We start from the raw sequence: 27030 nt of genomic DNA, 5'->3' as shown, positions 1-27030 counted from the left end.
TCAGGCCTTGTGTCTGGCATTTGATATGCAGGATCTCATTTAGTCTGCAGTTCTAAGAGAGGTAGTATCTATTGTTATTCTCTTTTTATAGATGAGGTAGTTGAGGCCTAGAGTGATGATTAAAGTACTTGACCAAGATCACACAGTGGATAAGCTTTAGAGCTGGCATTTGAACTTGGATCTAACTCCAAACTTGTACTATTGATGTACTTTGGGCTCAGGCAGCTCTTGGTCCCAGGTCTTTTACTGTAAAGCCCATGCATGTAAGCACTATATTCTCACTGCCTTAAAAAAATCAGATAAATGGTAAATAAGGCAAGGGTTCCAGTAAGGTATCTGGACCCATGATAGGTACTCAAAATGCTAACTGTCTGAGTCTCTAAAGGTCCCAGGTGTAAGGTATGTGTCATGAGTGACTCTGGTTTGCAAAATTTCAGAAACCCACTTTAAATTAGCATAAGCTGAAAAGAAGTACTTACCAGCCCAAGTGTTGGCTTCGTTTCAAGCAGGCTCTCTCTGTCTGATGGAAAGATGGCCCCTGCCAGCTACAGGCCTTGTGGACCCTATAGATCCAAGCCCTGAAGAATATGCATCTTATCACTGGCTCCAGCCAAAACCATAGGGCACATTCTTCCTCATCTCATCTGTCCCAGTATCTCCAGCAGAAATTCTAAGGAAGATTCTGGTGGTCTCACCTCTGAGCCAATGACTGTGACCCAGGAAATTAGTACCTTAAGTAGCTAAATGTGGGGGAAAAGGTGGGGCATTCAGCCACCTCAACTCATGGACTGAATAGGACTGTTACAGGAGGAGGAGGAGGGTGGCCTCCTGAAAGAAGGTGGGTGGATGAACATCCATTCTGTATGGGTCTGTCATAACAGTTGTCAGGAAAGCTATATACAACGACTATGGCAATTTTTGTGTAAGAAGCTGGTGAGACCTGTGGCCCAGCCTTCCACACCCACTGAGCCAGAAGATCACGCTTCTGTGCAGGACTCTTCTGCACGTCCCCAGCTCATCGCTCCTAATGGAGTGGGAAGTGTGCCTTAACACTCCCTAGCAGTCACCACCTATCTTTAGAATTGCTTCCAGCCGGTATCTGGCAAGGCAGTTTTATCATAAAGTATTAACCAAGATGAATTCATGACTTTGGGGGTTGCCATGGGTTTGATTGGGCTTGTAGAGTAGATTTCCCAGGTGTTTCTGCTGCTGAGAATTTCTCCCAGCCTATGGGATGGAGACTTTTGAGGGACTCTCTTTCAATTTGGAGGACAGAAGCCTAGAATGAGAATTCTTCTTGCCACTCTACAGGAATGCTCAGATTCTTCATCCTAGGGTGCCAGAGGTAGAATCAGATGCCCTCTTATTACAGAGAAGGAACAGCAGATCCCTTGGAAGAGGGGAGGGAAGGAGAGGGGCTTACCCAAGTTCACATGAGTTAAGGACAGAGGCTCTAGACTCTAGACTCAACCCTGCCCTGTCCCATTCGAAAGCCACAGGAATTAAGGTTGCTCATCTCACCAGGAGGAAATGTCTTTCAGCAGGTTTGGGTGCTGAAGGCTGTTGTGGAGAATAAGTCCACAATCCTAGATTTTAAAATAAAGTTTTGTCATTGATCAGAACATAGGCAGGAAGGAAGGGGAAGTGTGTGCATCAGACGGGGGCCTGGAACCACAACACTCAGGCCAACTCACCCGGGCTGCAGCTCGCTGTCACACACAAACACAACCTTAGGCTCTGAGCCAGTGCCCCCTGACACTCAGGCAGGATCAGGAAGATAGATTCAGTAGTCTCGAGGCAGCAAGCGTCAAAAGACTGGTGGGCTGGACTTCCGGCAAGATGGAGGAATAGGTGGATGCACCGTACCTCCTCGCACAACCAAGATTAGAACAACAATAATTTACAACAATAATTTACAGTCAGAATAACACCCAGATCCGGCAGAGGATTTATCTGAATGGAAGTCGGGCAGCCAAGAAGTTGAAGTAGACGCGTTCATCCAGACTGGTAGGAGAAGACGAGCCGGGCAGGCGCGGGGCTGGCTCGGGTCGGCGGCGCGCGGAGGTTGGGGGAAGGTTTGGCGCGAACTCGGCGCAAAAGCCATCCGGCGCAAGAACGCAGTGGCAATCCCTAAGTACGCAAGCTGCAGCTGGCAGACCCAGAGGGGTGGTGATTGTGGACCAGGGCAAAACTTGCGGCCCGGAGGCCCAGACAAGGGTCTGAGTCCAGGAGAACGGAACTACCGCCATTGTTTTCTCCCATCCCGCTCCCGCTCCCGCCCCGCCCGCACATATAACGTCACAATCTAGCGACTGGGGTGCCCAGCCCCAGTGAGCACCTAAGGCTCCGACCCCCACCGTAACAAGAGCAACCAGACCGGAAAAAAAGAAAAGGGAGAGACGGGGAAAAAAAACACAAAATATGTTTTCAACAGAGCAGATCAGTCCCCCAGGACTCATCCTTTTGAGCGACCAAGAATTAGCCAATCTATCAGATGCGCAGTTCAAAACACTGGTGATCAGGAAGCTCACGGAACTGGTTGATTTTGGACGAAATTTAGATGAAAGAATGCAGATTACCATAAAACAGATGCAGGAAGACACGCGGAGGAGAGCCAATAGTGAAAGGAAGGAATCTGAGTCTCAAAACAATACAGTGGACCAGAAGGAAGATAGAATCAACCAAGCAGGAAAGCATGATGAAATAAGAATTCAAAAAATTGAGGAAAAGATTAAGAGCATCCAAGACACCTTTAAATGTTCCAGTATCCGAATTATAGGGGTACCAGAATCAGAAGGGGAAAAGTAACAGATTGAGCACGTATTTGAACAAATAATAAAGGAGAACTTCCCCAAACTGGCAAAGGGAACAGTCTTCCAAGAAATCCAAGAAGCTCAGAGAGCCCCAAAGAAATTGGACCCAAGAAGAAACACACCAAGGCACATCATAATTACATTAGCCAAGGTAAAAACGAAGGAGAAAATCCTAGAAGCAGCAAGAGGTAAGGGGACAGTCACCTACAAAGGAGTTCCCATCAGACTGTCAGCTGATTTCTCCAAAGAGACCTTACAGGCAAGAAGGAGCTGGAAAGAAATATTCCAAGTCATGAAAGACAATGACCTACATCCCAGATTGCTCTATCCAGCAAAGCTCTCATTTAGAATGGAAGGGCAGATAAAGTGCTTCTCAGATAAGGTCAAGTTAAAGGAGTTCATCATCACCAAGCCCTTATTTTATGAAATGCTAAAGGGACTTATCTAAGAAAAGAAGATAAAGAAAAGACATGTATAGTAAAAGGACAGCAAACTCACAAATATCAACAACCACACCTAAAGCAAAACCAAAAGAAACTAAGTAAACAATTAGAACAGGAACAGAACCACAGAAATGGAGGACACATGGAGGGTTAGCAGCAGGGGGGTGGGAGGAGGAGAGAGGGGGAAAAGGTATAGAGAATAAGTAGCATAGAATGTAGGTTGAAAATAGATAGGGGGAGGGCAAGAATAGTACGGGAAATGTAGAAACTAAAGAACTCATAAGTACGACACATGGACATGAACTAAAGGGGGAAATGTGGGTGGGAGGGGGGTACAGGGTGGAGGGGAGAGAAGGGGGGAAATGGGACAACTGTAATAGCATAATCAATAAAATATATTTAAAAAAAAAAAAAAAAAAAAAAAGACTGGTGGAAGGGAGGGCTGGTGCCGGACAGTGGGAAGGGCTCACCTGGTAAAATGTGCAGGCTCTGTCATCTGTGGAGACTCTGAGCTTCCTTTCTATACCTTGTCTTATTCTCAGGGGGCCAGTTCCCTTGTTGGGGCCCTTGATGGCATTTTCAAGTTGCATGGCATAGGAACATTCTCCCAGGCCATCCATTAAGGGACATTTTTTTGGCAGGCATTTATTAATCTGTTGCCATTCCTGATTCTGTCAGACCCTGGGGTCAGTGGGTTCAGGGAAATCCCATTTATTTCTCACAGCAGTCCTTAAAAGAGCTATAACTAGAATTATCTTCTCTTACCATCCTCTCAAGAGGGGCAGGAAAATTAAGCCCAGAGAGGTGAAGTGATGTCCCCTGGGCTACCTAGATGGTGAATGGCAGAGCAGGGCCTCATGCCAGGGAATTCAGCAAGAGCTCCTTGGTGAGATGCCATCATTTCCAAGGACAGGTGATGATTAACCCATTTGTATTCATTATGAATAATTTCAGAGCAGGGTGTAGTTAGCTGTAGCAAGGGGTGATAGATAGATAGTCTTTGCCATCTCTGAGGCTTCCAAGCCTGGACTTGACATTAAAACAGGGTCCAATTGCTTAATTGCTTAATGTTTGTGTAAACCTGGGAGTCACTAAACCTCATGTGGCCTCAGTTACCTCTCTGTAATTTAGGTGTAATTGTAGTTCCTCCCTCTTGGAGTTGCTAAGAGGACTGAGGGAGACTAATGCATTTAAAGTCCTTGCCACATGGCCAAGTGCAGGGCTGTGTTCTGGAAGTTAAGGATGCAAGAATATTTGTCATGAAAGAGTGTTGAACTTTGTTGTGTGCTTTTTTGGTATCAATTGATACATTTAAGGGTTGTTTTTTGTTTTGTTTTTTTTCATTTCTCAACAGTTTTATTTTTACTGCCCCAACCCATGAGGCAGTATGTCTCAGGTTATATGCTAAATGTTCCTATATGTAACAGGCACTTCACATCAAAAAAAAAGAAAGAAAGAAAAAATGTGTTTTGAAGCATTAAAAAAACTAGCATTCACTGGAGTTCAGCATGAATACTTTTATATAACTGGAGGAAAATAAGCCACAAATTTTAAACATAAATCCACTGAGAATAGTAATTTTTTAAAAGGAGATTTATATAATCACATGACTCTTATATTCACATTATATACAAAGAGATAGATGTCTTGAATGGCCCATTCAAGGAAGTTCACTTACTCCAACTTAACGAAGCCTCTATCCTACATCCTTTGTTTACTGACGGAAACAGTGGCACACTTATCAAGACCATATTTCTGGATCAGACCATGCCAGTTTGAGCAGACATGGCAGGAACAAGAACCTTGGCTGTATTTTCTCAGATGGCTCCAGTTGGGCTGCTGGTGACCCATCTTGCTCTCTCAGATGCATGAGGCAATAGGTGACATGATTCTGTCTTTTTCTTCATTCTGCTAACACAGTATACTACATTATCAAGTTCCATATATTGAACCATTCATGCATTCCAGGAATGACTCCCACTTGGTCATGGCATATGACCCTTTGAACATGTTGCTAAATTGTTTGCTAGAGGTTTTTTTTTTAAGAATTTATTTATCTATTCTTTTTTTAAGATTTTATTTATTCTTTTTTTTAAGAGAGAAGAGAGAGAGAGAAAGAGAGAGAGAGAGAGAGGAAGGGAGGGAGGGAGGGAGAGAGAGAGAGGGGGAGAAACATCAATGTGCGGTTGCTGGGGGTCATGGACTGCAACCCAGGCATGTACCCTGACTGGGAATCGAACCTGCAACACTTTGGTTCGCAGCCCACACTCAATCCACTGAGCTACGCCATGTTTGCTAGAGTTTTATAGAGGGTTTTCATCAATGCTCGTCAGGGATATAGATCTGTAGTTTTCTTGTAGTGTCTCTGTCTGGATTGTAATGCTGGCCTTATGCAATGAGTTAGGAAGGGTTTTCTCTTCTTTGATTTTTTGGAAAAGTTTGAGAAGGGTTGGCATTAGTTCTTTAAATATTGGCATAATTTACCAGTAAAGCTATAAGGTCCCAGCCTTTTCCTAGTCAGGAGACTTTTGATTACTGATTCAATCTCCTTAGTAGTTATAAGTCTATTCAGATTCCTACTTCTTTAACTTAGTCTTGGTTGGTTTTGTGTTTCAAAGAATTTGTTCATTTCATCTCAGTTATCCAATTTGTTCATACAGTTGTTCTTGGTACTCTTATAATCCTTTTTATTTCTGTGGATTCAGTTATGACGTGTCCCCACTTTCATTTCTGATTTTAGTAATTTGAGTCTTTTCTTTTTTTCTTAGTCCATCTAGCTAAAGAATTGTCAATTTTGTTGATATTTTCAGAGAACTTTTGGTCTCATTTTCTCTAATACTTCTTCATTCTCTATTTTGTTATCTCCTTTTATCTTTATTATCTCCTCTCTGTTGCTAACTGTGGGTTTAATTCGTTCTTCTTCTAGTTCCCAAAGCTGTACAGTTAGATTGCTGGTTTTAGAGCTCTCCAGCCTTTTCTGTCAGCCTCCCCAGCGGCAGGTCCCGCCCTCAGCACTGCTCTCCCTGCAGCCCAGAGGTTGGGGTGTGTTGGTTTTTGTTTTCACTTGCCTCAAAGTGTTTTCTAATTTCCCTGTGCTTTCTTCTTTGATCCACTGGTGAAGAGTGTGTTCCTTAATGTCAGTTACAACTTACGGATTTTGCAGTTTGTTATGGGTTCTAATTTCATCCCACTGTAGTCACAGAAGGTACTCTGCAGATCTCTCTTTAAATCTGTTGAGACTTCACTTGTGGCCTGACCTGTGGTCTATCCAGGAGAATGTTCCGTGGGCACCTGAGAGGCTGTTACTGGGGAGAGTGTTCTGTATGTCCATTAGGTTTAGCAGGTTTATTGTGTTGTTTGTGTCTTCCACCTGGCAGTTCTGCCCGTTACTGAGAGTGGGCTACTGGTGTCCCCAGCTGTTATTGTAGAACTGTCTATTTCTCCCTTCAACTGTCAGTTTTTGCTCCATAGATTTTGATGGTTTGTTATTAGGTGGGTAAATGTTTATAATTGTTATTACTTCTGCTGTATTGAACCTTTCATTAATATATAATATCCTGTCTCTTGTAACCTTTTATTTAACATTGATTTTGTCTGCTATGAGTATAGCTATGTCAAGGGTGCAAGGGCGAAAGGAGACCTACCATCACACCTACTTTGAGAGTGATGCCTCTATTTAAAAAACAAAAACAAAACACTTTCTGAGCCTCTTCTGCCTCTTCCTCACCACTGTGCTAGGCTTTAGGAAGACAAAACTAAGCTGCCCTCAGGGAGCTTCCAGGTCAGCCTGGAGGCTCTGTGTGGGCACAGGCGCTGTAGTTGGTGCGGGGGTCTGTCTGAGCACCTCACACCACCGGGGCCAGGGGGCCCTTGGCATTTCCACTGTTAGAGAGAGTGAGCCATGACCCCCTTACCAGGGATGGGTATCAGTTATGCCTATAAGTGCCACAAGGGGCTGGCACAAGCTGCTGTAAGGTGTGATCCTGAAGCCTTGCCTGGTCTGGGGTCAGGGAGGTCTGTGCTGAATGGGGATGGTGACCAGCAGTCAGTGAGGAGTGAGCCAGAAGGTGGCAGCTGTGGGCCACAGTGGGTGGGTGGTAGAAGGTGAGGTCAGAGTCTAGGCCTTCAGATTCCAGCCTGAGACCCAAAGGCAGCCTTTGAAAACAGCTCTGTCTGCCTCACTAGGCCTGTGGGGGCTTTTTGGTTGGTTTCCTCATCAGACACTGAGTGCCCACTCTGTGCAATGCGCAGGAGAGAGACCAGCCTCCTCCAGGCCAGCAAGGACCTGCAGACACCAGGCCTGGTCTCATCCAGCTTCCTGAATCTGCTCTTCCAGCTTCAGCAGAACCCAGGGTACCCTGCTGCGCCCTGCTGCCTTCAGTGTGGTGGCACTGTGCCGGGCAGGGCCTCCCTTATCACAGGGGCCTTGGAGTCTGGCTCTCAAGACACTCCCCAAAAGGGGCAGAGGTGGGGGGAGCATGACTACATCTAGGTGGGAGTCCCTTCTGAGAGAAGAAATACCAAGAAGGGAGAAGAGTCTCAGGGGGCAGCCTGAGCAGCACAGGTATTTTGGGATATTTATTTATTCTGTACATTGAGGGGAACTATAGCTTATCTGTCAAAAAAAAAATACCACAAATGAGAAGAATGGGGCATTCTGGGTTCAGGTCCCTGATCTGTCACTTGGCTGTGACCCTCTGAACCTCATATTTCTTTATCCATAAAGTGGGACTAATGACCCAGACCTCACAGCATGGTGGTAGGCAGTGACACAGCAAGTATAACAAGGCACACAGTAGGTGCTCAACACCATAAAGTAAAATTAATTTCCTTTTCTGTCTTTAGTTCAACCCAAGAAGGATAAGTAGAATATAAATACTTGATTGATAATTATAAACAATTATAAAAAAACAAAGGGGAGATCTTTATTTCTTAATACATATAGAACTGCTGAGATTAAGGATGTTGTTTTGACTGGAAAACTAAGGAAACATGATGAGAAAATTACAGAGACATTTAAGCTGCTGCCTGCTATGCATACATTTTTATTAAAGGACATTTTAAATATAAACGATTGGGACTGCTTTCAAAATACATAAAAATAAAGAGATTAAAATTAGCCTCAACACTGAAAGGTAAGATCAGGCTGGCGTGGCTCTCCCCAGGATCTGTCAGAGCTCCAAGGACAAGCACAGCCTCTTTGCCCGGGCCAGGCTGGGGGGGGCGGGGGGGCGGCCCGGTGGAGGACATGCCAGGCTCTGCGCAGGGAGCGGTGGGGGTTCCTCAGTGCGTCTCTCCATCCCTTCCCTGCCCCAGCAAACACTTGTTGTGTGCCTACTATGTGCGAGGCATCATTTCAGATACTGATAATCCAACAGTGAATAAAACAAATCACTGCCCTAATGGACAGTCTAGGGGGGAGATAAACATTAAATAAATGCATATATATCAGGTGGTACGTGCTTAAAGAAAAATAACACAGGAAAGGACATCCTAGGGGATGTGTAGGGGGAGCAGCCTGATGGGGATATGTTATAAATGGTTGGGGAAGGCCCCAAGGATAGTCTGATACAGAGTGGAGACCTGAGGGACTAAGCCCGGCAGAGGAAACAGCAAGTGCAAAGGCCCCGAGGCAGAGTGTGTTCGGTCTGCCTGAGAAGCAGCAAGAACGCTGGTGTAGCAGGAAGCAGAGTGAAGGAGGAGGAAGAGCAGTGGAGGTGAGGTCAGGGAGCTGACGGGGACAGCTGGGTCACACAGGCCTTGTCAAGGCAGGACTGTGGCTGCCTCAGAGGGAAATGGGAGTCGTCTGTGGGGAAGGGCGTTGTTGTAGAAGAGGGGTGGTCTCCCAGCTGGGAGGGGCAATGGTGAGCAGTAGTCAGATTCTGGCTGTATGCTAAAAGTAGAGCAGACAAAATTTGCAGATGGGCTAAGGTGGGTGTGAGGGGAAGAGAGGAGTCAGGATGGTGCCAGGGTTGTCTGTGTAAAGAACTGAAAGAAAAGAGTTGCTATTCACAAAGTGGGGACAGCCAGTGGCAGTGGGGGATAAGGAGGGGGCCTTGGACCTGTTAACGTTTGCAGTGCTTGTCGGACATCCACGTGGGCACTGAGTCTGGTATCAGCCCGGAGTTCAGATGGAGCTCTGCAGTGGGTATAGAATCTTAGGAATCATCATGTGGAGGTGGCACTTAATGCCATGAGCCTATATGAGTTTTCTAAGGCATGAGGATGGAGCCCTGCCCACCTACCTTGGAGATGTTGGTACCTGAGAGGGACCAGCAGAGAAGATGGAGGAGGGCACCTAGGGAGTCCCCAAAAAATCCAGCTGGTGGCCGAAGGAGAGTGAGCTCGGAGCAGGCAAGAGGGCAGACAAAATGAGGTCTAGGGCTCTAGGCTCTTCCCACCTGGACGGTCCTCTGAACTTTGTCCAGGGGGCTGCAATGTGGTGGAGAGAGCTGCGTTTAGGGTCAGACAGCCCTAAGCCTAGACACAGTCACACACTTTGCAGCCACATGGGGTGCGGTGCAGTGGCAGTCACCCTCTGAGAACCTGGTCTGTAACAGGACGCTGACATCCATCTCGAGGGGCGTCTCTGCCACTGTTAATGTCCTTGATCCTCTTTGTGCCCACAGCTGTTGCTTCCTGTTACACCACCCACTGCCCAGTCTCTGACCCTCCAGAGTAGTCAGGTGCCTCCAGCAGATGCTGCATAAAGGATTTGGAGAGAAGAGTGTGGCATGTGGTGGAGGCACTGGAAGGATAGCACAAGGTTGGCAAAGTCATAGTCCCGGCCAAGCAGGACTCCTTCCACATGGCTGTGTGCCTCGTCTTCTCTCTGCCATCTCTGTAAGGGGCTTTCTCTGCCTCAGCCTGGGGCTATGCTGGGACCATATTCCATCTTTTCAGCTTGCAGGATATTAAAGGTCCCTTCCCTAAACCAGGGCCCTCGTTGGCTGAGGGCAGTGTGTTCCCGAAGGCAGTCTGATGTCAATCGAGGAGCCCAGGCAGGAGCAGAAAGGATGCCCCTTGGGCAAAGGGATGGCTGGACCTTTCTTCAAGTAGCTGGAGGGAGACCTTTGATGACTCAGGTCCCCTCTGAGCCTCAGTTTCTCACTTCTACAATGGGTGTATCACACTAAGGATCTCTAATACTATGTCCAGTGCCTGAACTTGAGCAGGTGTAGGTTTTGCAATGGGTTGAAAAGAAGAGAAATCTCTCCCTTGGGTCAGAGGAAACTTGGCCACTTAATGACTGAGGTAACTGTCTGGCACGTTCCCTGGGGAGGCGGCTTCAGTCTCAAAGTGGCCACCTTAGGCATGTTGAATCAGCCTCCAGAATGTGCATCCATTGGGGTCTACCTTTGGACCACTGTCATGAGCACCCACATATACCCCAGCCCGGGCAGAGCCCTGGCACACAGACTACCCTGTCCCCTCTGCCACCCGTGTGCCCCAGCCTCGCTCCAGTGGAGCCCAGAGTGACTCGGTGTGCTCTCCCAGACCATGCCTGGGTGGCCAGTGCTCGTTGAACAGGGTCATAGGATGAACCTGATTTGTGGTTATTATAAAGTAATAGCACTAGTAATCATAGCTGTCATTGATTCCACTCTACTTCTGAGACCGTGAGAAATACTTTGAGCCGTTTCAGTCCTCTTCCTTAACCCTGCAGTGTAGCTACAGTTGTTGCTGTTCCATGGGTGAGCAAATTGAGGCTCTGCTCATGACGTGACTCTCCTGAGATTCCAAACCATACCTTCCTGACCCCACAGTCCGGGCCTTTCGGCTCCCTGCCGCAGCACCTCTCTCGGCAGGGGCACCCCCCCAAAGCAGGCGAGGGCTTTTGTGTCGCATTGGGGCTGCAGCCTGTTAGCCTGCTCTCTATATAGGACACGGATGGCAGAGAAGCCTGAGCAGAGAGAAACCTGGCCTAGATAGGACCCCAGTGCAGAAGCGGGGAAGCCGCACCTCAGCTTGCCTCTCCAGCCAGCGAAGCACGGGGACCGCAGCAGCCAGCAGATGCCACCGCGCACATTCTGGGGGCCGGTCGTGGGCCAGCTGCTTCTGTCCTCCATCCCAGTACTTCTTCACAGAATGCTCACAAAGGGAGTTACCATGTTTTATGCCCACTTAAGAAATGAGGAACCTGAGACTCAGGTTGCTGAAGTAACTACCCCAAAGCCCCTCAGCAGGTGTCAGGGACAGGATTTGAACCCAGGGTGGCAGCTGCTCTCCCTGGAGCTATGTTCTGCTGGCTCCACGTACACAGTGCATCCAAAGGAACTTTCAGAACAAGGGTGACAGCAGGTGGCATGAAGGAGTGGGCAAGTCCTGGCACTAAACCAGGTGGACCTCTGTGTGACTGTTCCATTACTGCTCACTGTGGGTCCTCTGTGACACTCAGTGTCCTCGTCTATAAAACATACTTATTACATAGCCTTCTCTGAGCACCTCACACATGTTAACTCATGTGAGCCTCGCAACTTTGGGGCAGTCATTCACCTAACAGGTGAAGGTGCAACAAAGTAAGGAACCTGCTCCACCCAGGTCCCTCAGCGTGCCTCTGATTGAAAGAGCTGGGATGTGGACCCAGGACCTTTGCCTTCTATGCACTCACTCTCTCAGTTAAACAAGATGGTCTAGGAGCAGGCATGTTGCCAGGCATACAGTAAGTATTCAATGTGTACTTCTGAAAAAAACCTCATAAAGCCTACCTCAGGGGCGCTGGGAGGCCTGCCCATTGTCCAGGTTTGTCTCAAGGAGATATCTTGTTCTCGTGATACTTCTGTCCCTGAGTCTATCCAGTACATCCCTCACGGTCTTGACCCAGGCATTGGGGAGCCACCAGCCAATGCATCAGGCTTGCATTCTCTAGCACCACCTTCTTTCTGTGGCTTCCTCCTCCTCCTGCTAAACTGAATGACCTGTGGTAAGCAGACTAATGTCCACCTAGAGATGTCCATGTCTTAATCCCAGAAGTTGTGAATACATTCTGTGGCCAAAGAGAATTAAGACCACAGCTGGAATTTAGGTTGCTAATCAGGTGACCTTAAAGTAGAGAGATGAGCCTGGGTTATCTGGGCTGGGTGGGCCTAGGGTGGTCACAGAGGTCCTTAAATGTAGGAGAGGGAGGAAGGAGAGTGGCCAGGGTCACAGAGATGTGGTATGAGGAGGACTGATCGGCCACTGCTGGCTGTGAGACTGGGAGGGGCCACGAGCCAAGGAAGGTAGGTGGGCACCAGGAGAGGGAAATGGCAAGAAAAGATATTTTCCCCTCGAGCCTCCAGAAAGAACCAGCCCGGCTGACACCGGGATTTTAACCCAGGGAAACCCAGCTGGGACTTCTGTTGTTTCAAGGCACTAAGTTTTTATAACTGCTCACAGTGGACATAGGGCACGAGCACACCACTGTGTCCCCTCGGCCCTCACTCAGGCTCCTCTCCTTGCCTGAGTGCCCTCTCCCATCCCCTTTTGAAATCCCACACCTTCCAAGGTGCAGGTCAGATGTCACCTTCTTTGTGACTGGTCCCAACTCCCCTTGATGCTGCATCTCTGTCGCACTCTAGGTGCTCCTCTCTGACCGCGCTGCCCCTCGCTGGCTCATACAGGGGTGTAGGGGCAGTTAGCTGGTCCCAGTTTGTTTCTCCTCAGACCTGTGGGCCTTGAGGGCCCTCTGTCTGGTACTGTCTCTAGGCTCTTAATAAAAGTGGCTCGTACTGGGGTCTCTTGTCCTGGACTCACTGGACTGTCTGTTTTGAGCCTTCCTCTCCAGCTAGACCTGTGGGGGCTCTGGGCAGAGGATGGACCTGTGTTGTGTCTGGCCCTGGCCAGCTCTTTCTCAGTTGCTCAGGTCTCCAGTCAGGGTCCATGGTGTATATCCTGAGGATGTCGTCATTTACTTAGGCCACTGGTGTTTTGGCAACCCCTTCTATGGGCCAAGCACTTGGAGAAACTGCAGGGAATTAGACAGGTGAGGCCCTGCTCTCCTGGTGTTATGTGTCTGTTAGAGCAGCAAAAAGTTGAACAAGCAGTTCTAACTACAGACCAGAGGTCAGGGCAGACTTCTCAGAAGAAGGGACAAGCTGGTCATGTCAGCACATCGAGGGAGGCACCACAATGTGGAGCCAGAGAAGGTGGGGCAGGTGAGAACAGATCACAGGACATCTTGGAACTTGTGGCCATACTCACAGGTGGGTCTTCATTGTAGCGTCTGGCTTCCTCTTAAATGATATAGGTTCTTGGAAATGTAGCAAATGGAAAATCCTGGGGTAGAAGTTTGACCTTTGATTTAATGGATTCTCCTCCTCACATTTACCATCTGTTGAGTGTCTACAGGCCAGGCCACTTCAAGAAGCCTTGTTGGATTCTCACATGGAGCTGATAAAGGTTGGAGCAGAGTTCATCCCTGCCCCTGGGCCCCAGCCCTTCTGCACATGGGATCTGAAAAGAAAATCGAGCTGCTTAAACCAGCTTGATGTGGTTCCAAAGCCTGGCATTCTGGTGTCCTGGATGCTGCTGAGTGGCCAATGCAGTCATGCAAAATCTATTCCATCGTTTAGCTTCAAATGTGTTGAGTAATAAACAGATAGATTATCTCTGTTCACAGTCAAGTGCTTGTAAAGGAGAAAGGCAATGCTGGTCCCTGTGCTTTGGGCCAATAGGCTGTGCCTCCTTTGTCTTGTGCAGCCACTGATGGCTGTAACTGTGATTCAAGGGCCAAAGTAGATAGACTAACAGGAGTTAGCAAACTGTGGCCTGTGGACCAAATCCTACCCACTGCCTGGTTTTGTTGATAAATATTTATTGGAACATAGCCTTTCCCATTTATTTACATACTGTCTATGGTGCTTTCATGCTACAAGGGCAGAACTGAGTAGTTGCAACAGAGACCAAACAGCTCATGGAGCCTAAAATGTTTATTATCTGACCCTTTAGAGGAGTTTGCTGACTCCTGATGAGAATAGTGGGCCGATCTAGATGTAGTGAAATGGAAAAATCTCCCTAATACAAGATGTAGCACAGTGCATAAATTTCCATTTTTATAAATCACAAGAAATATATGTATATGTAGCACACACACACACATTTATATGCTCTGTAGACAATGGATAGCTCTAGAAAGATGCATTAAAAAGGGATAACCGTGGTTGCATAAAGGACGGGGCTGGGGAGAGTTCAGTTTTTACTTCTGCATGCTTTTTTGTTTTATACCATTTTATGTGTTACCTATTCAAAAATAATAACTTAGTTCAAAAAGTATACATTGAGGCAGATAGAGGAAGGAGTGTTCTTTGCCTTATTTCAACTATTTAAGGAAGACTGAAGTACTGTTGTGTTTTTTTTTAACATGGGACTATTTTTTTTTTTTTGGAATGGTATTTTCATAACACTGTTCCTGGGAGGAAACTTGTGAGGGAAGCTCAGGGTTGGCAGTTATATTTAAGTAGAAATAAATTTTCAGTTCAGCCACAGGGCTGAAGGACTCAGGGTGCAATGAAAAGTCTTCTAAGTGTTTGTTCACCTTGGGCCAAGAGATCCTCAAAAGCAAAGTGCATCCTGGCGAGGGGATCTTTGGATGAGGCCTGCTCCGGTCTGGAATGATGAAACAAGGGTGTACAGTGCCAGGAAAACACTGGAAAACCCTTGGCATTATGCATGCAGATCTCCTACCAGCGAACCTTAAATAAAAAGTCTGCCCAGATCTGCCTGCTTCCAAGAACAGTTCAGAATAATTTCTCCGGCAAGTTCAGACTCTATCAATTGTTTCATTTGCCAGCCCACCAAAAAGCCACCTTTGACCTCAGAGATAAAGGGCATTATCCTACTCTTAGCTGATTTTTAAATTTGCAGAATTTCCTCAAATGGTACGATCGCTTTAAGCCCTAGCCTGCACATTGCATCCCCTGGCATGCTTCTAAATGCAGAGGCCAAGCCCTGCCCAGATTATTACAGCATAAATCTTTGGAGCTGGGGCCTGAGCCTCACTATTTCTTTTAAAAGTTCTTCAGGAGGTTCTAAAGTAACAGGGTTGAAAAACCCTGCTTTAAAACGCTAGAACAAACCTCTGGCTCTGGAGTCAGGCCTGGGTCTGAACATCAGCTCAGCCACACACAGCGCCTGAGCCCAGTAGCTTTCCCTCTTGGCCGTGGTTTCTACATCTGTGTGATAGGAGGCGTGTCACCTCCCTCACAGCTGGTTTACAAAGGCCAAGTGAGAGGACTTGTGAAAGGGAGCAGCAGACTCAACACACAAGTGTGTCCTCACCACTTCTCACAGGGACAAGTGGCCCCACTGATGTGTACCATAGACTAGCACTTTGGAGTCACACTTCCAGATCCCAGCTGGGCAACATGGGACAAGCTCTTTGACATTGCTGAGCGTCAGTCTGCTCTTCTGAAAGGCAGGCTCATCATACCCAACCCACAGAGCTGCTGTGAGGATTCAACCAGATGAGCCTCTTCCAGGCTGCCCACAACACCAAGTGCTCAGTAAAGGCGGCTCCTGCTAGCCTGCTTAACATTATGACCTGGCTCTGTTTCTCTAGAGGAGGCTGTGGGTCTGGGATCGGATAGTAAATGTTTTCAGCTTTGCAGGCTATTCAGTCTCTGCAACTACTTAACTCTGCTGTTGTAGCATGACTGCACCATAGACAATATGGAAATGAATGGGACCCATGTTCCATTAAAACTTTATTTACAAAACACATGAATCCTGTGCTTTGTCAACCCCTGTTCTAAGTTAATCTGTGGGTTTTATCTTTCTCTTTAGCTTCAGCATCGTATTTATCAATTTTTGTAGAAAGGGGAACACCACTAGGATGTGGAAGATACTGTTCTGCTTACAGGGGAGGGCCTGGGACTCAGACTCCCAGCTGCCCAACCCCAGTTCCCTCGCCTATGTGCTCTAACCTTGGGCCACGGAACCTCTGTGCCTTAGTTTCCTCATTTGAGAAAGTGGATAGGGTGTAACAGTTGGACCTCTCTTGCTGGCTTTGTGTGGGTACAAGGAATGAATACATGTAAAGCAATAAGGACAGGGCCTGAGAGGGGTCATATTAAAATGGGGATCACTTTTCCAATGAGTTGACTTCTAAGCTCAGATACAAATTCATAATAAGCAAGAATTTGGCTTCATACAAAGTCTCCTTTGTGGAGGGAGCATAGCCTTGTCAGCTGGTCGTAAGGAGCATGCGATTTGTTCAGAGGGTGGCAGAAAGCTTCTAAAGGGTTGTGATTAGAGTGTGACGTGATCAGCTTTTTTTAAAATTATATTTTATGTATTGTACTACTACAATTGTCCATAATTTCCCCCCTCAGTCCTCCTGTGCCTAGCTCCCACCACCCATGCCTTCAGGCAATCCCCACACCATTGTCCATGTCCATGGGTCATACCATGTAAGTTCTTTGGCTACTTTACATCCTCATGGCTATTCTATAACTATCTATTTGTATTTCTTAATCCCTTCCCCTCTTCATCCATTCCCCCATATCCTCCTCCCATCTGGCAACCAAAGTACTTTCCATATCCATGAATCTGTCTTTATTCTTCTTGTTTGCTTAGTTTGTGTTTTAGATTCAATTGTTGACAGATAAGTATTTAATGCTATTTTATTGTTCATAGTTTTGATCTTTTTCTTAAACAAGTCCCTTGAACATATCATATAATAATGGTTTGGTGATGATGAACTCCCTTAGTTTTTTATTGTCTGGGAATCTCATTATCTGCCCTTCCATTCTAAATGATAACTTTGCTAGGCAGAGCAGTCTTGGCTGTAGGTCCCTGCTTTTCATGACTTTGAATATTTCTTGCCAATCCCTTCTAGCCTGCAAAGTTTCTTTTGAAAAATCAGCTCATGGTCTTATAGGAATTCACCTGTAGGTAACGAACTGCATTTCTCTTGCTGCTTTTATGGTTTTCTCTTTATATTTAAACTTTGGCATTTTAATTATGATGTGTCTTGGAATGGGCTTTTCTGTATCCATCTTGTTTGGGACTCTCTGTGCTTCCTGGACTTGCATGTCTCTTTCCTTCACCAAATTAGTTGTGTTTCACCAAGTTGTGTTTCATTATTTTTTCAAATAGATTTCCAGTTTCTTGCTCTTTCTCTTCTCCTTCTGGTACCCCTAGATGCAAATATTGGAACACTTGAAGTTGTCCCAGAGGCTGCTTATACTATCCTCATTTTGGGGGGTTCTTTTTTTTCTTCTTGTTTTTCTGATTGGTTGTCTTTTCTTTCCTTATGTTCCACATTATTCATTTGATTCTCAGCTTCATCCACTCTGTTGTTTTCCTGTAAATTGTTCTTTATTTCAATTAGTGTATCCTTCATTCCTGACTGGATGTTTTTTATGCTGCTGAGGTCCTCACTAAGTTCCTTGTGCATCCTTATAACCAGTGTTTTGAACTCTGCATCTGCTAGATTGCTTATCTCCATTTTGTTTTAGCTCTTTTTCTGGAGTTTTGATCTGTCCTTTCATTTGGTCCATGCTTCTTTCTCTTTTCAGTTTGACAGCCTCCCTGTGTTTGTTTTTATATATTAGGGAGAGCTGCTGTGGCTCTGTATTTACGTAGTGTGGCCTAATGTAGTAGATGCCTATAGAGTCCAGTGGCAGGGCCTTCCCTGCCACCCAAACTGGGTACTCGAGGTACAACCTTTATGTGGACTGAGTACACCCTTCTCTTCTAGTTGAGCCTTGATTGCTGTTGGCAGATCAGTGGGAGGGATTTATTCAGGCCAGTCAGCTGCAAGGACTGGCTGTGACCACTGACCACCAACCTCCACCCTTTCTAGAGGATCAGCAGTGCAGGATCAGGGTGGTGATGCTCCAACATGGCCTGTACTGTCCACTGGGTGAGCAGCCTCTGGGGTTTCCCGGATGGTGCAGCCCAAGGTCAGCCCCTACCTGTGTTCTGCCTGGGCTATTAAAACAATCTGAGATTGCTGTCACTTTTGCTGGACTTGCCAGGTGAAGCCAAGCTGTGAATCTAGGATGACTGCTGCTAATGCCAGGCCTGGGGCCACTTAGCAAGAAGTATGGGGGAGTTTTGAGGGCTCACTGAGGCTGGCAGTTGCTTGTTTGAGAGGATTTAGAAGTTGTGAAGTATGACCTAAGACTAACCATTCATATGGAAAAGTCACTGTTAACAGTTTGGGTGGGCCAGTAAATAGGGTGGGAAGGAGTCTCAGGGGATCCCAAGGATAGGGCAAACAGAGTTAGCCAGATTGATGGAGTCTCAGATATGACACCTACCTGCCAGCTCTGTGGAGGGAGGATTCAGAAAGGGGACAATGACCTCTGCCTGTCTTTCTGTCTGGGAGAAAGCTGTCCCCCATCTCTCACCTTGATGCCAGACACTTCAGTTCTCCCTTTATGCCACTGGTGCCTTTCAAGCTGCTACCCCGATGCTGGAACTCAGAGGCGATGAGTCTGAGTAAGTCTGTGTATGGGTTCTTTAAGAAGAACTGCTTGGGACTTTTGAAGTTTCTTCCACCTACTCAATCCCCACTGGTTTTTGCAGCCAGGAGTTATGGGGACTTATCTTCCTGGCATTAGAAGCCTGTGCTGGGGGGCCTGGTGTGGGGCTGGGATTCCTCACTCCTGAGGTATACCTCCTGAATTTGTATCCACCACAAGTGGGTGTGGGACCAGTCCATTATGCATCTCCTCCCCTCCTACCATTCTGGATGGATGTGGTTTCTCTAATTCCATAGTTGTCAGACTTCCATTCAGCTGGATTTCTGATGGTACTGAGTGATGCTGTTCTATATTTTAATTGTAATTTTGATGCAGTTGTGTGAGGAGGTGAACAATGTTTACCTATGCTACCATCTTGACCAGAAGTAGCTTTATGTTTTAAGAAGCTATGTAAACCTCATTAAAAGAGATCACTCTTAACATCCTCAGATCTTTCTCACAGTGCTGTGTTTTTCAGCATGGGGAGGTCTGGGACCTCTGGGATACAGTTCTGTGATCTGTCTGGAATGTTTTTGAATCCAGATCTGCAGATAACTGCAATTCTTGCCAGGGGTAATGCTAGCAGCTGGGGACTCAGGACTAGGGAGGGAGACTCTTGAAGCCCACTGTGGCTTGGAGCTACCCACGCAGGCCCATGGAGGAAGGTGAAAGCAAGACACTGGGCTGCCAAACTTGGCATCAAGACAGAGGAGAAGGTAATAAATTGCACTGGTTAGAAGCAATTCTCAGTGCTGAGAAGCAGATCAGATGTGCTCCTGCTTATGGAGCCTGCACCCAGCAGCTCATACTAGTTGTAAATGGCTTAACCCAGGCCAAGCTTGTGCACGTTTGCCATCACGGCCGAGCAAAGGAGCCTAGGTAAACTGCTCCTTGGGGATCTCTGAGCAGCAGTCTAGGGACTCTTTCATGCGATGTTTACTTCTTTATCTCGTTTTTTAGTGAATGAGGAATGTGTGAATAAGTTCCGGTTGAAAAATGTTCAACAATATGATTATACAGAGCAAACGCCAACATGGCCCTTCACCACTACCCTCGTGGTCTCTGTATTTAGATGCACAGTGACGTGCGTGTACCCACTGTGGGCACTGGAAGTTTTGTTTGTAAAAATAAGAGCACACACTGTATCTGGTTATATAGCCTGTTGTTTTCACTTAAACATCTTGAAGATGTGTGTGTCAGTACTAATGTGTGTGTTTCACCCTTTATAATGGCAGGACAGCGTTGGCTTCATGTATTTGGTGTCTCCTACCTATGGGCAGGGAAGCTGCTTCCACACTTCCTTACTTCCTTATGAGAAACCACGCTGCACTGCGCATCCTCGCACACACGTCTTTATGAGCATGCTCAAGTATAGTCAGACCTCGGCTCCCGACCAACTTGTTCACGGAAAATTTGTCTCGGTTGTCAAACAAAGCTTCAGGTCTTGATTCTCTACCCAGAAACCCTTCCATGCTGACACCTGTATGATCAGTCATTTGTCTCACAGGCAACATTCTTGAGCAGTTTTTCAGAATGAATTCAGTTTGAGAACCATGGTTCCACTCTATTTGTGCAGGAGGCATGCCTAGAAGGGGGGTTCCTGCATAGGTATGTTTCTGTGAGCCCCCATGCACACACACACACGTGCACAGAGCTCCCTCAACATTCCTACACTCACCGTTTGGTCAGCTACCAACCGTACCTGACCACCACTTCTCAGTATCCCACCAGCACCTGGCAACAGTCACCTTTTAACTTTTGCCAGTTTGCATTTTCCAGATGAGCACTGAGGATAACTATCCTGGCTGTGTTGTATACCCTTCTAGGACTCTGTCCCCTCTCAAGGTGCTGGGTTACAGCTGTGAACAAGACTGACAAAGATAGGACATCAGTACAACATAGTGAATGATAGATAGTGCAGAGTAGGGGAGGTAAGAAGTGGAGGGGGTAGAGGGAGACTGCACTGAGAACCTCAGAGAAGAACAAAGAACCGAAGGAGGCAAGAGAGAGCTGGGCACATAGCTCTTGTTTCCTTGCTGGCAAAGATACCAGGAGCTGCAGAGGCTCCAGGGCAGGAGTGTGCCTAGCACCTGCTGAGGTGTCTGAAGTGGAGGGGGCACTTCCTTGTCAGCCTACATTGTATTGCAGCAGGGGGCAGAGTGGAGGAAAAGGAGTGGCACAATGTGGCCACTTGTTCCAGCTGGATTGCTCAGGTGCTGTGTTGGGACTGGACTAGCAACAGGCTAGGAACGGGAGGAGAAGAAGGTGGTAATGGCCAGGGAGTTCTGGGAACAGATGCTGGTGCCCGGGCCACAATGTCACCTCCCCAAGAGCAGGAACTCTGCAACGTGGTACCTACTAGGACCTTGACGAATATCAGCAGAAGTACTGAACAACATACTTTTCTTCTCTGAAGTGCTCACTGAATCCTTCCCTGGTATGCTTGCTGGGCTGTCAGCCTCTCTTGTTTGTAGGAGCCCTTTACACACACTGGACACTTCACAGCTGCCTCCTCCTAAACTGTCTGCTGTTCAGGGGAGCCACAGCTCTCCGTCCTTTCCTTTATGTGTTTTTGCATATGGTGTTAGGTCTGCTCACGTGACACCCACTTGTAATGCCCCCGTGTGGTTCTCTCTGCACCTCTCCTGTTGTAACCACTGTAGCGTTTGCCTGCTGGGGCAAATCTGGGTGGTGCTTTGGAGTAGGCTACTTTTCTCATTAATAATCTCATAAAAGTAAGTATTGTTATCTCCATTTTCTATGAGAGAAGCAAATGTGAATTATTAACACTTGTTTTCTCAGATTGAACCTCAGAATTGTTAAATAGCTCTCTCACAGTGAGACAGCCAGGACTACTGCATTGTCAGGGATTTAACCCCAGGCCTTCTGATTCCAAGGCCTGTGTTCCAGCATTGCATACCACCTCATCCTTTAAGCTGGGTGTGTCCAAGGTGCTGTCAGACCAGGAGGACAAGGTCCCTGTGGCTAAGCTTGGCATTTGCAGACCACTTTGACTTTATGCAAATGGTTAAGTACACCAGACAGAATTCTGGGGCCTGTAGAGTTAGCCAGGAACTAAAAACGCACCCTGCTCTGTCCCAGGCTTTTCTTTTCCTGGGTCTGCGGCTCAATTTAGCCAGGGTGGGGTTTTGGGGAGAGCTCCCTAAGAGTGGGCAGTGACTACTATGGAGGTGTGAGGAGTTCTGACCCATAAGGAAAGTGAGGACTGAGAATGGAGCCATGGCAGGACTCAGGGAGTAGTCTTCATGAGGAACTGGAGTGAGCAAAAGAATCATCCAGCCCCTTTTCAGGACAGCCTTAGAGGTGACAATGTATGATACGATGCATGTATAGATCGCCTGCAGTGTCGGCCCGGGTTAGCTCAGGAAGCCTGGATACAAAGAAGCTATAGAGGCTCCCAGCCCGGGCCCAGTGCAGCCCCAGCAGCATCAGGGCCATCTCAATGATCAGAATCTCATCCAGCATGGTTTGTAGCCATGAAACAATCAAAGCTGGCACTGGCCATCGGCAGGACAGTGTTTTTATGGGCTTATGCTGTCCTTCTTGGCAAACCAGGCCAGACGCATCTTTCCTTTTTTTGATAGTATAATTCACCTGAGGGACACACACGCCATGTCTTCACCTCGGGCATTGCCACCCCCCTGTCATTTTTTGTGCCTTCCCCTCCAGCTCAGCCACTCCCATAGTCCGGCCTCCAAGCACAAATGAAACCCATTCTCTCCTCCTCACCTGACTGGTCATGGCGCCCTAGGGTTGCTCTCTTTCCAATACCCTCAGACGGTCACCCCCAGCTCTGCCACCACCCACTGCCCCCCACTCAGAGCCTGAGAAAGATCTGACCTCAGGATCAGCCCCACAACCAGGCTCCCATCTGTGCCTGTCACTCCCATCCCCTTTGGGTGGTCTTCACAATTTGTACATCCGAAGCAGAGGTTGCACTCCTAACGGGGTACCCCAGGATCCTCGGCCTACACGGCAGTCCACAATCCAGCCCTTGTAAGCCTCTCCAGCCATCCTTGTCAGAGAGGCCTCCTCAGCAGAGAACACGCCCCATATTGTCTTGTTTAATCTCACAGCCCCATTTTTCAGATGGTGATAGTAGTGATTAAGAGTACTTAGGACAAGGCTAATCTAATAATTAAGGTTCTTAAAGAAATTTCTTAGATAGATGATTATAGGGGAGGCACACAGATGGGGGAGAAGCATGAACAAGCTCATTTAAGGCAAGTAAATTCATAGTCAAAGTCACAGAATCTCCCCAGAACCCTACAGGCCTCTTTTTTCCTGCTAATGCTGCCCTGTCACCTGCCACTTAACCCAAAGGATAAGAGGAATGTGCTCCGGTCAGGGGGCCCTGGCTGGCATGCTGCCCTGTAACGTAGGAGGTGTGTGACATTACACAAGTCCCTACTACACCTCTGGAAGCCACGCTCGACAGTAACTTCTTTAATTACTTACTACACATAAAACAGATCCCTCACCCACCATGGTGGATGGGAGGGAGAAACAGATAAAACAGTGCTTAGCCCTGCACCTGACACACAGCAAGCACTCAAAAAATGTTACCTGTTGTAATTGCAGACCCTCACCATCACTACCATTTTCCAGGCCATATCACCAATATCTGCGGCCTTTCGTGAACAGAATACCTTGATTTAAAGAAACACCAATTTTCAAAGCATGTTTGTGTAGGAAGTAACCATTTCATTTTGAAAGACTCACTGTAAAAAAACACAAAAAATGACTGGAAAAAATATATATCCTACTGCCCTAATAGTAGTCACACGTGCCAGGCAGGATTACAAGCTACTTCTGTTCCCTTCTTCATACCTTTAGGTCTTTGTAGAAAACAACCACCACCACCACAAACACAACAACAAAAAAACCAATGAGCCTGTATCACTCTTTTTTAACTTTGTTAATGATGTGAGAGGATTGTCTACATTCCTGCTGCTTCCCTTTTTACCTTCATTTAACTTGTGTGTATGGAATAGTGACTACTCGGTGGGAGCTTGGAGAAGAAACACTTAAAGCTAAAATATTAGAAACCTATCAACAAACACCAGTCAGATCAGAGCACTGTCAAACAGCATACTCGAAAGATGAGAAAATGTTACAGGATTTACTATAGTGGGGTTTGCATTCATCTGGGGACACATGCCATCTGTAGACTGAACCCTTCAGTTTCCAAAGGCCTATCCATCAGCACAGAAAACATTCCTGTCCCCTCCCTGCAATCCTGCCATTTCCTCCCAGTAGTCATTGTCACCTCCTGCTCTTCTGGGCACATTCCTCGCAGCCTCCCCTAGTTCAGGTCACTTATATTTGTGTGATTGAAACCTTGCTCAGTGGCTCACGCCAAACACTACCCCTGTCACTCCCACCCTGTCCACGCACCATCTGCACCTCAGAAAGAGGTGATCACTAGACGTTGGATTCATGCCTGCCTGTGGCCCCTGCCTAACTGCAGGGTCTCATTGTGGGCTCTGGGGTCAAACTGCACGTTCAAGATCAGCCTCTGCTTGTCATATGCTGTGGGACCTTGGGCAAGTGACTTACCCTCTCTGCTTTAATCTCCACATCTGTAAAACTAAGATGACAATCACAGCCCTTCCTTCATAAAATTAAAGATTATATGAGAATTTGTGTAATTTTTAGCCCTAAAACTTGGCAAGCAGTGGCCTTCTTTAATCCACCCATAATAATTAAGTCACCTGGTGCCTTCTGGGGCCAGGAACTGTGGGGACCTAAAGAAAGGCAGGATACCGTCCTGCCTTCACCAAACCCTTGTTATTGCCGAGGCCATTTCTGGGTCACATCTGGATAGTGAAACTCTTGGGATCCAGGATCAAACCAAGGGGCAGGAAACAGGCAATGCTGCAGAGACCTCCTACCACAAATCCACTAGATGGGGGTCTGCTAGGTAGGGATCCCAAAAAGAAACTTTAAAGATGTTAGTGGAGTGACAGGCTAGAGTCAGCTCTCCATGGGGCCCCATCACATGGTCCTCAACCCTAAGTCAGACCTATGAGTGAATCCAAGGGCTGTTTAGCCTGGCTCACCTTGCCTGATATGTTTTTTGAAGCCCTCACAATCACCCAAGGTTGGGGTAGGGCCTGGCTGCCCCCTCCCAGCATGCGGATCTGAGGGCATGAGGCACAGGGTGGGCAACACTCCTCAGTGGTTTGCACATTTTAGAGGTAGAACCATTTTCCCAACTCCCCCAGGCACAGACTTCATCAGGGAACCACATCTCTGGGGACAGCGGTCCCAGCTGTGTTCTGTAGTTCAGTTCAGCAGCAGGCATGGCCTGTGCAAAGCCACCCTCTGAGCTACGGAAGGCAGCTCCCAGCAAATGGAATATTGACCGGCCTTCAAAAGCCAGTTGATAAATGAAATCAACTGGAAAAAAAAAAAAGCAACTCTCTTCCAGGGGCCATTTTCACTGATGAGTGGTTGAGACCATCAAATCAATTTCATCTGTGTGCTGGGGCCTGGGACACCATGGCAACATGCCCAAGAGGCTTATTAAAAAGAACCACCACCCCTGGGGCTCCTGTCAGGGGCCACTTACACGGACATAGATTCTTTTAGTGCCTTGATGGTACGCAACGGCAAGAAAAGATTGACCAGATCAGTGAGTTTCTGGAATGAATAGCAAGCTAGCGTCTCAGGAATGGGAGACCTAATTGGGACAGGGGCTCACTGCCTCATCCCTGCAGCAGAGGGGAGGAGGCACAGTGGGGACATTGGGGCCATCTCCCAGGTGACCATCAGTTCTCAGGAGGCTGCTCTCTTGTAGTCTTCCAGGTGAGGGCCCAGGCCAGGTTCCAGCTGAGCTGAGCACCAGGTGTAAGGTGCCAGCCATAGGGAAGTAATGTCCCCAGACACATCCCCATCATCCTGACAGTGAGTCCCTTATAGCCTAGGGAGGCTGGCATCTCATGAACTGGGAGAAGGAAACCCCTGAATCATTTTCTCCTTTGTTTCTTGTTTATTGACTTTAACTGGCCTCCAAAACCATCCCCTCATAGACCCCAAAAGGCCTCAACAGCACCAGATTCAAAGGACAGGACGTAGTTATGACCTGGAGGCAGTTTTCTCAGAGGGGTCATGAGCCACACTGGAGATGGCCAAAGCCAAGATCAGAGGCAGGTGAAGGAAGGGATGTTTACTCATCACACCCTCTGGTGTCATGCTCTGTCCTAGCATTGAACGTCATCCCTCAGCTTTGTCACAAAATGTGCCTGAGGAGATCCTGTGATACCCTTCTTCCTTTTTATTTGTGCTATGCTTTAAAACATCCTTATTGAGATATAGTTCACATACCATACAACTCACCCACTTAAAGAGTACACAAATCAATATTTTTTAGTATATTCAGATGTACAACCATCACCACAGCTGATGTTAGCGCATCTTCGTCACTTCTAAAAGAAACCCCATGCTGCCTCCTGCCTCCCAAACAACCACAAATCTACTCCCCATCTCTACAGACTTGCCCATGAATGGAATAATTTAATATGTGGACTTGTCAGTCTGGCATCTTTCACTTAATACAATATTTTCAAGGCTCATTCATCTCAGAGTTTTTTGCCTGGGCCTGAGAATTAAACTAACATAAGGCAGAGTGAGAGAAAAAAAAAGGATACAGATTTATGTGAGCGTTACATGACACAGGAGCATCCATTTTAAAAAAAAATGGAGACACAAAGAAAAGTCCTCAGTGCATCCTGTGCCTCTTGCTAAGTGGTTCCAGACCTGGCACTGGTGGCAGCTGGGCCTGGTTCATAAGTTGGCCTCTCCTGGGCACCTCCAAGTCCAGAGCAAGTAGCAGCCATCTGCAGATTGCTTTGTAGCTCATGCTGAGTGGCCCCAGGCAGGACACAGGTAGGAGCTGAGCCTGGTCTGTACCTCTCAGGAATCCTCAGAGCCAGCACTCCTAGTGGAGTTGCTCCACCACCCAACCACCTCCACAAGGGACACACTCAAGGGGTAGACTCACTGGGTACCAGAGCTCCACTGAAGTGAGCCTGCCCCATTAGGTTGACCCATGCACAGCAGATCTTCTGCTATTGTCACAGCCAGTCCTCACAGCTGCCTGGCCTTGTGGTAAACCCCTCCCATGGAAGTGTCCAGTGCTATCGGGACTCAACTACAAAAGGAAGGTGCACACAGCTCACACAAAAAGTGCACCTGGAGTGCCTGGCTTATGTAACTGAGGAGGCTGTACCACTGGGCCCTGGAAGACATGAGTATTAGGCTAGTCTACAAAGACCAGTAGACATAGCAACTGTACCTAAT

At 47.3% G+C, this 27030-nt stretch overlaps 1 protein-coding gene and 1 long non-coding RNA gene across 5 annotated transcripts in view; both read left to right on the top strand.

Annotated features, from left to right (window-relative positions):
• Window positions 1–27030, top strand: part of SNX29 (sorting nexin 29) — a 574556-nt gene that overhangs the window by 527632 nt on the left and 19894 nt on the right. The gene's annotated exons all lie outside the window — the stretch shown is intronic.
• LOC118499569 lies at window positions 4709–6946 on the top strand. Its single transcript, XR_004902064.1, has 2 exons — window positions 4709–5288; window positions 5558–6946. It is a non-coding gene; the product is annotated as an uncharacterized LOC118499569 (long non-coding RNA).

Source organism: Phyllostomus discolor, chromosome 3 (assembly GCF_004126475.2).
Source record: "Phyllostomus discolor isolate MPI-MPIP mPhyDis1 chromosome 3, mPhyDis1.pri.v3, whole genome shotgun sequence".
In the NCBI taxonomy this organism is placed as follows: domain Eukaryota; kingdom Metazoa; phylum Chordata; class Mammalia; order Chiroptera; family Phyllostomidae; genus Phyllostomus; species Phyllostomus discolor.
This window is presented reverse-complemented; position numbering and strand designations above follow the sequence as displayed.